Below are 14,959 nucleotides of genomic sequence, written 5' to 3'. Positions count from 1 at the left end.
TGTCAGAAAGCTTGAATGAGCACCAAATACCTGGCCTAACCTTCCTGTTCTTTCCCTAAGCGCCTGTACATGAATATGGACTGTTTTGATATTCTCAATACTGAATCTTTCTTAGCTGTTTGATAAACTTTTAGCTTCTAAAGCTACTGATGAATTTGAGATTAGGTTTTAATTGCTTGTCTGTCTTTTACTGAATGCTCTTCTTGCTTTTGTAATGTAAGCAATGTCARCTAAGGGCATCTTATTTTTATATAATGCATGATACTGTCTCCCTTTGTTACATTTTCTCATATTCATATTAATTACATCTCCAATTTAAACAGTCCTAATCTCTTCAACCTCTCTTCTCATACATTTTCTTCAGCTCTAGTCCCCTCCCTAACTTCTCTTTGAACCCTTAAAACTAAATTTAACATTCAGTATGATGGAACAGGAACTGGTATATACAAGAACAATTAATACAGTTTTTATCATGTTATGTACCTGTGTTTAATTGCTTTTATCCACCTCCACTGTTCTCCAGGCTTTGCCCAGTGATTCTCCCCTAGTGGGTCACAGCTCCATCTCAATACTACTAGCATTAAACAGCTGCTCTGGTTCTTCCAATGTTTATAACTTTTTATTAATTAATGAGTATTTCCTTTGTGCTCAAACATCACTTAGCTTTCTTAAATCATTGTGAAGTTCCTCACAGCCCACTCCAGCCTCAGGGAGAGAAAATCTGAAAATATTACCAACTCACTTTTCACTTCCTTTCCAAGAAAGCTGAAAACACTAACCAAGGGCCGAACATCAATGTACRAAGCACTCAACTGAAAACCTCTAGAGAGGATGAAAACTGATCATTTACTATCACACTGTTTTAGCCAACCTCCAATGCACAACAGTTCGTTATCTCCTGTTCAAACTACTTATTTTCCTTAATGGTGAATTGAAACTGGTTTGGCCTGGGCTCTTAACAAAATGGGCCACAAGACGACCACGACAGATCAAAACATCAATCAAACTGACAACAGTTATCAGAGTTAAACCGTCTGTACGAGACAAAGTACCATAGTCTCCTGAAATTGCTAATAAAATCTTCTGCAGGAAGAGGGTTTCATTTGAGGCCTTCACAAACCATGTCTGTGTTTAGTTTGAGGTAGATTTATTGCAGCCCAGGGCTGAAAACAACCCAAGATAGACAGCCTAGTTAACAGATAAAATGTGCAGCTTTTCCTCTCTTAATTAGAGACCCTAAAAAGGGAGAGTCAAACTTTAAATTACTGCATCTGATACTGGTAATCGTAATTTATCTGTATTTTATATTTAAATTTTATATTTACTGTTTAAAATATTAAAATATTTATTATGTTATAAAGTGTTTTTTTCCCCCACTTAATTTAAATTTTTTTTTAAGGTTCATGTCTATAACTCAGAACTCCAAACAAATGCTGTGGATTCCTTTTGCACACATAGACTCAAGAAATGATTTCAGACAGGCAGTTTTCAAGGAGTTTGGCTGAGTAGGTCTGTGATAAATGAACAACACGCAATTCTCTGCAGGGAAGATGCTACAACATTCTGGTGATCTGCTAACAGTAGGTTTACACTTGCATTCATTGGGTTGAGTTTGCAGATTCTGATTCACATTTACTGACAGACAGCTGTGACAGTTTATGAAACAGCCTCCTCCCATTCCTACCTGTTACTCTTCCTCTCTGCTGGAGCTACTGTCCAGTCAGTGCAAAGTAATATGCCCATTTCGCAGTCATTCCAATGCATCCCCCAAATTTCTGCTCCAAACCTACCCTAAACCGGTCATTTAAGTTAAAAGACTGGGTTCTGCAGTTCATTCTTGTTCATTCTTCTGTGACTGAGATATTGCAGATCTGCAAACTGTCAGAGAAGGTTCTCAACTTTTTTTCCTCTGGAAAAAGGAATCTCTTCTAGAGAACTATATAAAGAAATTTTAGGGCTTAACATTGTTTATAGGATGCAAACTCCCAAACTGATACCTGACTGATAGTGGAGTAACTACAAAAGAAGATAGAAATAGCAATATCAAATGAAAGACAAAAAATATTTCTATCAGCTATCAAAAGCCTCCTTCAAATGTGCGAGGTTACTGAAGATATTTTGACTATTTAATGTATTAGGATACCGTTCACATCTAAAAATCTCTAAGGTATTCTGATCCTGGTCATTTTCAAAAAGTAAATACCCATGTTATTTATTGAGAACATAAATGACACACCTGAAGTGAGATGTTTTCTCCACTCTTTTCTACTCCTTTCCAGTGCCCTCACCTGTTTCACAGCTTTGGTGGCACACAATATGCCGGTATCTCATTAGACTTCCGCTCTAGACAAGAGGAATTAAAAACTAAGGCCCATTGAATCAAATATTGGAAAACTAAGTGATGAGTGTTACAAGGCTGTCAGATGGATTGAAACCAAACACCCAGCCTCAAAACAACCTGCCTTGCTAGATATGTTTTAGAATATTCTAAATTTTTCTACTGAGGCCAAATTCACTGCAAAAGAAGAACAGTTAAAGATGCCTCCTTTAGAAAAACTTAAGTTCAAAACTTACCATTTTTGCAGCACCTCACAGCATTCAGAGACCTATTCTTTTATCTGTCATGTTTTCTTTCCAGGAATGGACTTCGTATTTTGCAATTTACAAGCACATTTTAACTAAAAGCATAAAGGAGTCCATGCCTCATTTCGTATTAGAGCAACCCTATCCAATATACTTTTTCTCCTTTTGGAGAGAATGCATTATCTAATCCTTTTAAATATAGTATAGTAATCCAGTTTGTATAAAACAAACATCTCCCCATATTTACAAGATGCAACCTCAAACAAGGGAAGCTATTTAAGGAGTCCTATAAAAAAACCCAAAAAACTGTGCAACTCTGTTCTTGGAGTCAGAAGTTTTACAGCATGTTACCGTTTTATATTATACAGCAGTCATCTTCATCAGTTCTTGAAAAATACAATTCACAGCTTTCTCTCATTGGAACTTGGCTAATATTTTTTAACTCTGCAGTTAAACATGCGGCTACAACGAGCTTTCCAGAACTGACAGTGGACCTATATCATCTACTAAAAAAGAACAAACTTCATGTCAGTGTGTCATGAAGCAATTCTCTTGTCTAAGCCCTAATCATTATCTTCAAAGTTTTGGAAATGGCTTTCACCAACTCTGACTCATACACTTTTCAAATCACAGCTTTAGAATAATACATTTCACTCTTCTCAGAATAAGAAAACCAAGTCCTGCTAAGGCTGGGATCCAGACCACGCTGACAATAGAGTCAGCTTTCTGAAAAACAACCATTATTTTGGGTCAAGCTCCCAGGTCTCTCAGATACTTGCATTCAGCCACTGTCCCTGCAGTGGGGTCCATTTTGCATGCTCTTTTCCACTCTAACCCACAACTGCTATTTTTAAACCCATGGAAACCACTGACATTTGGAGCTGTGAAGATGAAAACCAAAAGAAACTTCAAAACTTTTCGTAAAACCTGGCATTTTCAGATAATATACCTAAGAACTCACCCATGACTCTAAGATTTTGAAGGATTCAAAAATTTCACACTTCTCATCTTTGAAAAGGTTTCTGTCCCTTTTTCATTAGCATCAAACCCATAAAACTTCAATATGGATATAAATCACTTCTCTCAAAAAAAAAAAAAAAGTCACTGAACAAAGCCCAGACAAACAGACAAGAGAACTGGGTACCAATTCCCAAGACCAGTCTAAAAATCTTTGAAAGCCACCACAGAGAGAAGGGCTGCCAGTCCACTCATAGCAGCATGCATAACCATCTTCTCTGTCAACTAGAGAATGAAGACTTATATTTTAATGTAATTTTACCCCCTATGAACACAGAGGCACCTAACTACTACTTAAGGGAAGCCACTTTCTACAGATATACAGCCATTTTGAATGGATAAAGACATTTTCAAACTCCTTGTGGAGCAAAAGAACAAACTCCTTTTGATTAAAACACAAACAAACAAAAAACCCAAGCACAAAGAGGAGAGAGAAGCCAGAAGGCTGAGTCACAGGACAACACAAGACGACAGTAAGCAGACGTACCCACAGACACACATGTGCTTGCCAGAGCAACTTTCTGGAACAAAGTGTCTGATTTAGCTGGTGTGAAAGAAAAACAGGAATATGAAAGAAWGCTAATCCCACAAGGAAACATGACACTCAACATATACACATCTATCTTCTTTGACATCAGATGCCTTCGAAGTCAAGGCAACTGTTCAAATTGGATTATGCTAGGGAAACAGCTTGACAAATAAAATGCAATAGTTTGTTGTCAAAAAAGTAATTGTTGCCATTAAATCACATGGACAAGTAGTGAAATGACTGCGACACATTGTATTTGCAGACGGTAACATCAAGACTCAACCATATTTGTTAGCAAAATTATAAATAGAGAAATAAAACTCCACATTTTGGCAAGAGACATTCTGTTTCTTCCTCATATTTGTAGAACATGAGATTTCAGACCCACAGGGAAAAATAAAATATTCAGAAAACAATACTGGAATCCGTAGTACAAATTAAAAAATAAATCCATGTAATGTTCCTCATATAATGCTTGTAGCCAAGTATTTTGAAATGGAAAGTGAAAGTCACTATAGGAAACATCAAGGCCATATGTTTAAGCAAACATATACCAAAGACACAAACCTTGACTTTTTTGGTAGGTCAAGGCCAAGTTTTCTTGCTAAAGAGCTGAAAAAACTCTAGCAAACATCTACCTTTTCACATATCTAAGGCAATCTGACATCATGTCTTTCTGAATATATTTTCCTTATCCAGTATTACTGATGACATCTGTATGCATCCAAATGCCCTGGAGTAGCATTTGAAGTACAATGGAAAAGAGCAGAAGACCAAACAGTGCAGTAATTCTGGCTATAGGTATTTTTCATTATTTTTTCTTTTAATTTCTCAGGGACAAATTAATGTTGTGTGAAATACACACATATGACCAAATCTGACAGAACAAAAAACCCCCCAGACTTCAATACTGCAGCTGCAATTCTGTATTTGTAGATGTAGTCAGTTTGATATCTAAATATGTGCATTTTTCAGCACATATTAAATTAACTACAAATATTTACAAATAATAAATTACGTCTAATAAATTACAAATATTTACAAAACTGCATTTGCAGATGGCAGACTTGAGACCCTTTTACAGATTCTGGCCTTGGCCAGAAAATTTTAAAGTAGATTGTGTATTTTGCCAAAATGCCTCATCGTTTCACTTGTTTCACTCTAAAGTGCTAAGAAAACAGTGGCCTGAAACTAAAGGGAGGAAAAAGTTCTAGAAACTTAAGACAGACATACATTAAGCAATAAGAGCAAACATACACCTACAGAGAGAAAGTGAATTAAACCAGCACCTTACATGTTAAATTCTGAGGGAGAACAAAGGGAATGAATGAGACAGTGTTTGTATCATCAAAGTAGAATGGATTAGCACCTGAAAATCTTTTCTATACTGCTCTTCTTGCAAATGAAGCTTATGTGCTAGAAATAAAGTAAAATGGTCCACAAAACCTGTCCTACCATTTTTGCTACTCTTACATGTATGAAAATGTTTTCATTTTTCATAAAAACAGGAGTAAAATGTCAAGAATATTTTTTTTTGTGAAAAACAGAGCTAACTGGAAATATTTCAAAAGAATTTATTAATAACTATGGATAGAAAACTGGACTGAATACCTATTTGCTCAGGTCTAACTCAACCCCCACTCAAACTAAATGCAGCCTTTCAGTAAACTTATTCAGAACAAAATGGGATCCATAAACAACTTTCAGCTGAAAAAAATTTGATAACATACATCTGAAGCAAACGGCATTTGAAGGGCCTCTTGCATTAGACTACATGGGTTATCCTGTTCTTGAAAATATTTATATGTTTTTTGGCTCACCAAAATAAAAGAAAGCCAAACCCTCACCCCAAAATGCCAGTTGCAATCCAGTGCAAACATATTTTACCTGCATATACAATAAATTAAACCATTAAAATTTGTACTTATTACTTTATTATGATATGGCTGAGATGACATCCATGGGATCAAAAAATAATATAACGGGCACACTACAAACTGGAAGTAGAGTAATTTATGAAGAAATTACAGTTTGAAAATTTCTGATGACCATGTTGCCACTGCAACGAAAAAACTAAATGGGAAAAATGCACAGGGGGAACAGATGCGATTCATGTTATCAATAAATGCATGTGTGAGTGAACCACAGTACAGACTGTGTTTAAACACTGGATCTTAAACTCAATCATGTGACTGGCTGTGAGAAATAAGTACTAACTGTATAAAATTGGCTGTCCCAATATTGGGATTTCCTAAGAGGTAAAGGACAACCGGCCAGCAGAACTGTTGGTTTCCCAAGCAGTAGCACCACAGGAATGACAGCACACATACAGGTCTCTGAACTGATCAGAGAACCCCCCTGCACCGAGGAGGTTAGTTAGCTACCTACACATTTTAGTCTCCACCTCCCCACTTAGGGGGAGAATTCTTAGCTTCAGAGAGGGGCAGGCAGGCAGGCATTTTTCACRTTTCTATTACATTTGAAGTATATCTTGAGAAACATTACTATATTCAGAATTAAAGAAATGTTAGGGTCTGTTTGTTTGTTTGTTTGCTGTTCCTTTGCCTGTAAGATTCAGGTATATTTGGAAGTGTTAACAATAACAATCAGGAAAAAATAACTGATAAGCTTAACATATGGTAAGACCGTAGCTGTATGAAGCAAGTATGGTGGTCTTTCAGTCTCGTTCAAGATGGTTTCAACTCCATAACTACGAGGAAGTGCTTGTAATATTATTCTTTAAATCACAGAATCACAGAATCGCTGAGGTTGGAAGGGACCTCTGGAGATCATCTAGTCCAACCCCCCTGCTCAAGCAGGGTCACCTAGAGCACATTGCACAGGACTGCATCCAGGCGCGTTTTGAATATCTCCAGAGAAGGAGATACTGTATTTTGTTACAGTTAAGAATAATAAGAAAATTTACTCTAAGTTTGCATGGTAAACATCCGTGAACTGAACTTCCTTTGGACAAGTTTGAGTGTTGTATCGCTATTACTGGGATATATTCAATTGGTCTACATCGGTACACCTCTAAAATAATAATTCAGTTTCTAACCCACCGTCTAGTCTGACAAAACATTAAAAAACACTGAAGACATGAACTTCCATTTCTGCACACTAGAAATGCAAAAATTATTGCTCTATGACTTTTTGCACCTCCCTCCCAAAGCAATTGGTTGCCACAGGCAATCACACACAATATTAGACAATGACAGAGATACAGACTATGAAACGGTGGCAACCACTTTAACATTTTGAAATAGGAAAATCAAGTGGCTAAAGTTATACTCATACAAATTACAGATGGCTAGGTACTATGCAAGAAATACACAATGCAAGAAGGCATTGGCAGAAGACCTGTTTATCTCTTCTGGGAACATGAGTAAAATCCCAGCCCTACATAAGATATTACCTTTGTCTCAAATCCACACACTGGATTATAAAGAATCATACATTAATAGATTCTGAACTGATGCAAGATTTATGTCATTTGGAAAGCAACATTGTTAAAACAAGACAACCAAATTAAAGACCAAGATCTTTAGAAAGTGGAAGCTTAAAAATTAAGTTCAGACTCTGACTAAGCAAGTGTCCTCTACTGGAAGCACTGAAATTACGCACATAGTTAAAAGACAGGCCTAAGCAGAAGGAGGGCACATGTCCATAGCTATGTGCCCAAATAACAGACACAGTTCCCTCAAGTATATAGAATCTAGAAGCTCTCACTGAACTCAAGTCTAGACACAAAAGACACTCTTGACAATAGGATTGATATATGTAAGCACTGGGAGCTGACAGAAACTCAAACTTTCAGAAAGTCAGATTTATCCATCATCTGAAAGTAATTTTTCCATCTTAAAATACACATGTAATTACACATATCATCCTAAATATATATATATATATATATATATAAAATATATATATATAGTCCACAGAAACTGGGAACAGAACTGCATTTAGAAGTTATTTAATCAGCTTTTACAAATATCTGTGGAATGTGGGTATTTATAGGGTAGCACTAAACTATAACCGTATTACCAGAATAATAATGCACAAGCTTTTATGATAAGTATCCTCTAAAAATCTGAGAGTAATTTTTGGATATAACAGCCAGTGACAAATGAATGTATTTATTTCACATGCACGACACTGACGTCCTTTGGTGAGCTAGCCAGATACTGAACTAAAAATTCAGCCAAGAGTACCTAGTCTGACATTGCAAATGACAGCATAGGTTTACATTTGAGTTTTTATAGCCTTCAGTTCTCAACTTTTCTATAATCATTCTTCATTTGTAGATTTCAAGTTGGTAAGGAATAAAACTGAAAACAGTCATATTCAAGAAGGAAAACAGAGAGGTCATTCAGTCCAGTGCTCTAACCATAGGCCACATCAAAATATACCAAAACGCCTCCTGACTAATTTTTGTCTGATCTATTGTCTAAAGCCTTCTATGGCGGAGAAAGCAAAGCCTAGACAATCTATTTCCCTAGCTCCCTTTCCTTTATTACATTTGTAACACAAGCAAACAAACATTACCTGCATTTTCACAGGTGATGAAACAGAGACAAGATAAGTGATGCGACTTGCTTGACGTCACACATAAGAATAGCAGATACAAGAATCTATCAGTTCATTCTCAAACTATTTTATTATATAACATTGTCCTCCATGATCTTTATTCTGAAATATTCTAAAGTCCCTTGCATATTATGAGTTTCACATACCCGGCACTAATTTACAGTCATCTCTGGGGTGTAACACAGCAAGTATTTAAAAGCAGTTCAACGCTGCTTTGTGTGACAGAAGAAAAAGATTATTCTATGCAACCTGAAGGAACAGGTTCAAACAAAATTAAGTAGAAAAATGTAACTGTCCCAGGATGCAATTTAATCAGAACAGTAGAGATGACCAACAGTCTTTAAAGATACGGTATTCTTATTAATCTAAAGGATTAAAAATATAATAATTTGAAAGATGGTTGTCTAAGTGCTCTTAACGCAATGTACGTTGAGATAACTGGCACCAACTCAGATAATACTATCTGTTGAAATGCCACCTCCATTCCTTCAACAACACCTGCATCATTCTAGGTTTTTCACACAAAGAGGCTCAGTTCTATTTAGTTTGTGACACACAGCTAGCCTACCCAAAAGTGGGATAAGAGTAGCTTCACTGCTTTAACATATTTAGCATGTAGTCTAGGCAATATAAAAGAAAACAAACTGAATATACAAGTACATAAGTTTTTAGACTATAGCTGGAGTGGGAGAGAAGAGATGGGACTTGCCTTCATATCAGTTCAAGATGCTACTCCCTCTCTCCCCTATTCAAGAGATTAATAAAGATATTACACGGAAGGGAAGCAAGGGGAAGGGAGAAGTTTTTAAGACAAAGGAAGGAAATTAAGTACCTGTAATTTGTCAGAGATAAAGCAGAAAGTTTGTGTGCGCATGCGAACAGGTTATGCTGTTAGCACATTCCAATGATAAGTTATATACATCAAGACTATAAAAAGTATGTGGAAAAGACAAAAGCCTATTAGATCCCAGGAGCGAAAGGTAGAAGTTGATTGTGGGGTTTTCTCCCCGAGGGCGAGCAGAGTGTCAACAGTCTTTCGAATGTGACGAATATCCGACTGCAGGATGTCATACGGAGAGCAGAGGTCAGCCTATCCCGAAGGGCAGCCATTAGAACAGAAAAAAACAGTGCATAAAATTAAAAATACAAAAATATAAAGAGTTTGATAAATAAAGTATCACAATATTCTAGCTTAAACATGTAGGAATARTTTCTTTCTAGTATTGTCTTAGTCACTAGACAAACCAGCTTTCTTTCATAAAATATCAGAATGTTAAATAAAAGAGCTCAGTCCTTCAAATCTTTCCAGAATTATGCCCAGATCCACAAAGGTGAGGAGGTGTATGTAATTGACTTATTTCAGCGAGATCTGCGCACCTTTGTCCATCTGGGCCTTACTCTTATTCAAATGCTTAAATGGAACCAGTTGTAAAATCTAATTCGTACAATAGCAAACGGTGGATTCAAAAGCTGTTAAAAGCACAAGCAGCAGCAGTATGAAGTCTCAGGAAAAGGTACTTAAAGAAACTTAGAAGCATGTAAAATTCTCTAACATAACATATAACCCCAAACCTGCTATTCAAATATCATCTTAAATGATACCCTGCGATAGGAACTGAAAAAGTCAATGGCTGGCTATAGTTAATATTAATAAAATTTCTAAATTGAAGAAATTGACACCAAAATTCCTTCATTAACATTTTAAAGGTCATTAGCAGGTTAGGTTCCTATATTAACTTTTCAGAAAATATCAGTGACTTCATGTAGCAATTTAGACTAGATACACAGAATTGTGATATGTAAAAATACCAATACGCACACACAATATTTAACTTTAAAATCAAACCAAACAAAAACTAGTACTTCAAAAATGCAACAATCTAAGATATTATTCCATCTAATATTATAAATAAGGCTTCACTATAAATGAAGATCTATACTTATGAAATAAAAACTATACAAAGTAGGAAAGATTCCCCATGACAATAAAGGAAGGCAGACGTGGAAGTTCAGATGTCTACTTTCTATCGCTATGAAGTTTCAAGGTCCAGTTCACAATAAATTACCTTTAAAAATATTTAAAAAGCTCTTCTATCCTGAAAAGTGACCGATGAAACCGGAAGACAGTTCTGTCATTCATACACAAAGAAAAAGTGACTTTTTTGCTTACCATTCTTGGTTCTAGCTTTAACAGGAGTTTAAAGCAGCAACATTTTATTACTTAAGCCAGCAGATATGACATGAACACGGAGTGGAAAAAACCCTGCTTAGCAACAGCACTGCTATTTTTACAGTCATTTTTCATAATTTTTTCAATGCGAAATTCTATTGTGATATGAACTCCAATGCAATTGTATATGGCTTTTTTTAAATGATGAAAACTCATAGACCTAATAAAACATGCTAATCTCGTTTACAATCTGAATAGGACTAGCACTAGATTTTTTAAAGAAAATCTGCATCTGCAAGTTGCTTGCCAGAAAATCTAATTTCAGGGCAAGAAAAATGTTAACATTCAGAACTTACTATCAACTATGTAATATACTGCACTTCTACAAATGACACTAATAAACCTAATAAAAACTGCATTAATTTTAAAATGGCATACAAAAGACTCATTCCACACTTGTCAGAAATATATCCCCAAAGAAATATCTAAGATATGTTGAACTTAAACTTACACAAATATTTCACAAAACTTTAGAACAAATGTATTTTTCCTGATATTAAAAGAAAAACCCTAAAAACAGCCACTATTGCAGTCAAATGGAGAAGGATGTAATTTTCAGAGTTAGAGAATGGTAACTTCAGCTGGTAATAGGTTTAATTTTTACAGAGGCTGAGCAATTTGCTAACCAGATATTAGCATACTAAGCAGCATCTGGGAGAAGCCAAAGCATACAAAAACAGCCAACACATACGACAGAAACTGCCATGCTGTGCTTCTGTGAAACTAGAGGAAGCCTAAGGAATTTCTGACTTTTTGCTTATTTTTGTGTGTTCTGCAGCAATGGAAAACTTGCTGTTACATTCTCACCTTATTAGGTAAAATGTTTATATTATATGTATTTTAAACTTCTGTAATGGAACCCAAGATAATTTTAAGTTTTTCAGAAATGGTAGAACACACTTTCACTTAAGTTAGCAGAATTTTCCAGATGCTGTGAAATGAAAATACCAAACTAAACACATGACATAGCAAAATAGTGAAAAATTGCACAAATAATTACCCTAGCACAAAATAACCCCCCAAAACCCTCAAAAAAAAAAACAAAAAAAAACCCACCAACCAACCAAGCACTGCCCTTCTCATTTAAGATACTGCAATTATTAGTAATAAGAACTAAAAATACACATATACTTACTACGTTTATGGACCGACTTGTCACAAATGACTATGAAGCTACATGATTAACTACATCGTACAGCTGCCAGAATCATGCGTGCAGAATAAACACATACAGTAAGACAGAAGTGGAACAACAAAAGCGTCACCAGCCGTTTGTGGGCGCAAACCACTCGCCTCCTGCATGCGCCTTGCAGTGACTGCAACAGCAGAGGTGCAGATTTCAAAGCCACCCCGCCTAATTTTCTGCCCCCAACAATAAAGAGTCAAGGGTAGGTTTGCAATACTGCATGAACAAATGAAGTCTGAAGTGCACATGCACTGTATGCAAAACACAAGTGAAAGGAATCTCTGAACTACGATTTAAATGCTATAATCAACAGCACACTGAATGACTCGCTCCATACGGTAGGCCAAATAGTGTACACCACCGACACAGAAGGAAAGGGTGGAGAAGGGCACCATACCTGATAAAACTTACTGCAACTTCATGGAAGTCTCATGATGCAACTAGGGAGGAGTAACTCATTATGTGAACTGATCAGAAAACAAGCATAAGTGGCAATGAAAATATACCTTGCATTAAACTGCAGAACAAGATTACTAGTTGAGTAACTAATAGTTGGGTAGAAGATAAAGCACTTTACCTGACACACTCTGCTTGGTTGCTTCTTTTACTATGTTCTATCAGTTTTAGCACTACAAAGAGCCTCCTGGGTTTTTTTTGGTTTTGTTTTACCTAATGGCAAGTCCTACATTAACACAAGCCATACTGGGCTTGTGAATAATTTTTGCTTGACACTGCAGCATACTGGAACTGGCTTTCAAAGGAGGTGAGATGCAGTAATAGCTACCGTTTGCAGGATTTCAGAGCCACAGGAATGGTCACAGCTAAGCTTTCGTAACCTGAACCTTCATAAGGCGATTTGAGACCAAGAAAGCCATTTCTTATCATCATTCCTTCCTGTTTTAAGTACGTGTACTGTGAGTAGCTGACTGAAAATTCAAGAGACATGGCATTCCCACCTGAGAAATAACTGCAGGTCCCACTCAGCCCTATTCCACCACTGCTGACATGCTGGAACACAGAACCTTGATGAACCTGCTGAAACAACTGGCTGCAAAACAGTTCGTGTTATCACTACCTGTTACCAACATAAATCACCATTTGAATATTAATCGTGATGGCTTATGTCTGTCTGTTTCAAGCTATATGAAGATTGAAAAGCATTAGTCGTGTGTATATAAGGAAGGTCAGTCTTTCTTTCTTTTAAATAACTCCAATTTCTCTGACCTGAAGTGGCCCCATATCTGGGAGATTAAAGAACCAAAAGAGGCTGAAGTATCTAAACTCCTAAGTTATTATATTGGGGTAAATTTCAGAGCATAAAAATTAATGTATGCCTTTGTAAAAAGATTACTGCTGCTTTTGGCAGCAGTAAACATTGAATAATACAATAAACATTGAAAATACTTTACTGAATTTCTTCTTTTTGACAAGATGTTCATAAGGTCTTATTTCTGATATGCCATATTTGTTCACTAATTGTGAACTGGAAGAAACGTAGACCAAAACTTGTAAAACTTTTGCCTTTCAAATCACACTTAATTTACAGCTTTCTTTTCATTTGTCTAAATCTCACCAATATAATTCAGCAAATAGATGGTTCAGAACATTTTTCAGTAGAACTGCAAGTAACTTTGCTCCAGTCAAAAATGTTATGCTCATGTCTGCCACTTGCAATAAAGTAATATTCAGTCCACCACAAATCAGTTGATTTTTTTCTTTTGACAGAAATTATACTGGAAGTATATAAGAAAAATTGCTGTTGTATGAATTACCAAGAATAACAGCTGCCAAGAATAAAAGCTAAAGCTTCACTAAACTAGTGATATGCAGGTTAAAATGGAAAAGCATACTGCTTTTCCACTAGTATGAATACTAACGCTAATGTGGCAGGTGATAAAAATGGCACTATGTTTTCAGAATATGTATGAACAATTAGTTGAGTTTCTTCTTATGCTAAAGAAATGTATACGAATATTACTGTCTTTCCTTACATTGTTGCTAGCTTTATGAAAGAGCAGTTGAGACCAAAATACTTCCATAATGTCACATATATACTCATAAAATAACAATTCAGACACTCCTGATCATTTTTAATAGCCCTGAGATGTCACTAAGAAATATAAAACTGCATTAGAACTGGTATATTTGACACTTCAGGGACCACATTTACACACACAGAAGGAGGAACAGAAGTCAAGAAGTAGCTTTATTTTTTAAACCCCAAAAGTGATGAGAGGATGGGTGCACTATAGGTGGTTTGGGTAAGCCAAGATAGTTAAGATGTTGGTAATGGGATCATATGACATCAACAACCTACTTCAGTGGACAGCACCAGCCAAGCACTGCATCTCATTCTGAAAAATGCAGAAAGATAGGCACTCATACTTATCGCACACTTTCTCCCACTTACTTATTTAATCTGTACCTGCTAAAAATTAGGACTGCTTGTCATTCTAGCTATTATAGAGAAGATCAGGCAATTTGACAGTTTTTAGTTAATGGTGTAAAATAAAATCTTCTTTTGTACTTTTGTAAGTGCTAAAGGTTGTATCTTTTCTGTCATATACCTTCTTAGTGGGCACTGCAAAGACATTTTCTGAATCTTCAGGCTTTCAGATGTTTATCCACCATGATTACCTTCTTATAATAAGCAAAGATTTTGTTTTGTTTCAAAAAGATACAGTTTAGAAAGATCTCTGATTTTCTTGGAATAAGAAAGGCTCTACAGGAAAAGTTAGTGGCAGAACTGGACACATGCTGCTTGTCCTACAATTCTCGCACTTCCGATAGCCTATTGGTGCAGTAAGAATCTTGCTATTTCATTTTT

At 36.0% G+C, this 14,959-nt stretch overlaps 1 protein-coding gene across 5 annotated transcripts in view; it reads right to left on the bottom strand.

The window, feature by feature from the left end:
- The window catches only part of LRCH1 (leucine rich repeats and calponin homology domain containing 1), a 146,059-nt gene that overhangs the window by 3,691 nt on the left and 127,409 nt on the right, over nucleotides 1-14,959 (bottom strand). For 4 of the 5 annotated variants that reach the window (XR_003254596.1, XR_003254597.1, XR_003254598.1 and 1 more), the window contains one exon: nucleotides 9,549-9,806. The exons of the other annotated variant lie outside the window; for it this stretch is intronic. The gene's annotated coding sequence lies outside the window, so the exon portion shown is untranslated. The remainder of the gene's footprint in view (nucleotides 1-9,548; nucleotides 9,807-14,959) is intronic. 5 annotated transcript variants of the gene reach the window in all.

This window comes from Apteryx rowi, unplaced genomic scaffold (assembly GCF_003343035.1).
Source record: "Apteryx rowi isolate R43461 unplaced genomic scaffold, aptRow1 scaffold_339, whole genome shotgun sequence".
In the NCBI taxonomy this organism is placed as follows: Eukaryota; Metazoa; Chordata; class Aves; order Apterygiformes; family Apterygidae; genus Apteryx; species Apteryx rowi.
This window is presented reverse-complemented; position numbering and strand designations above follow the sequence as displayed.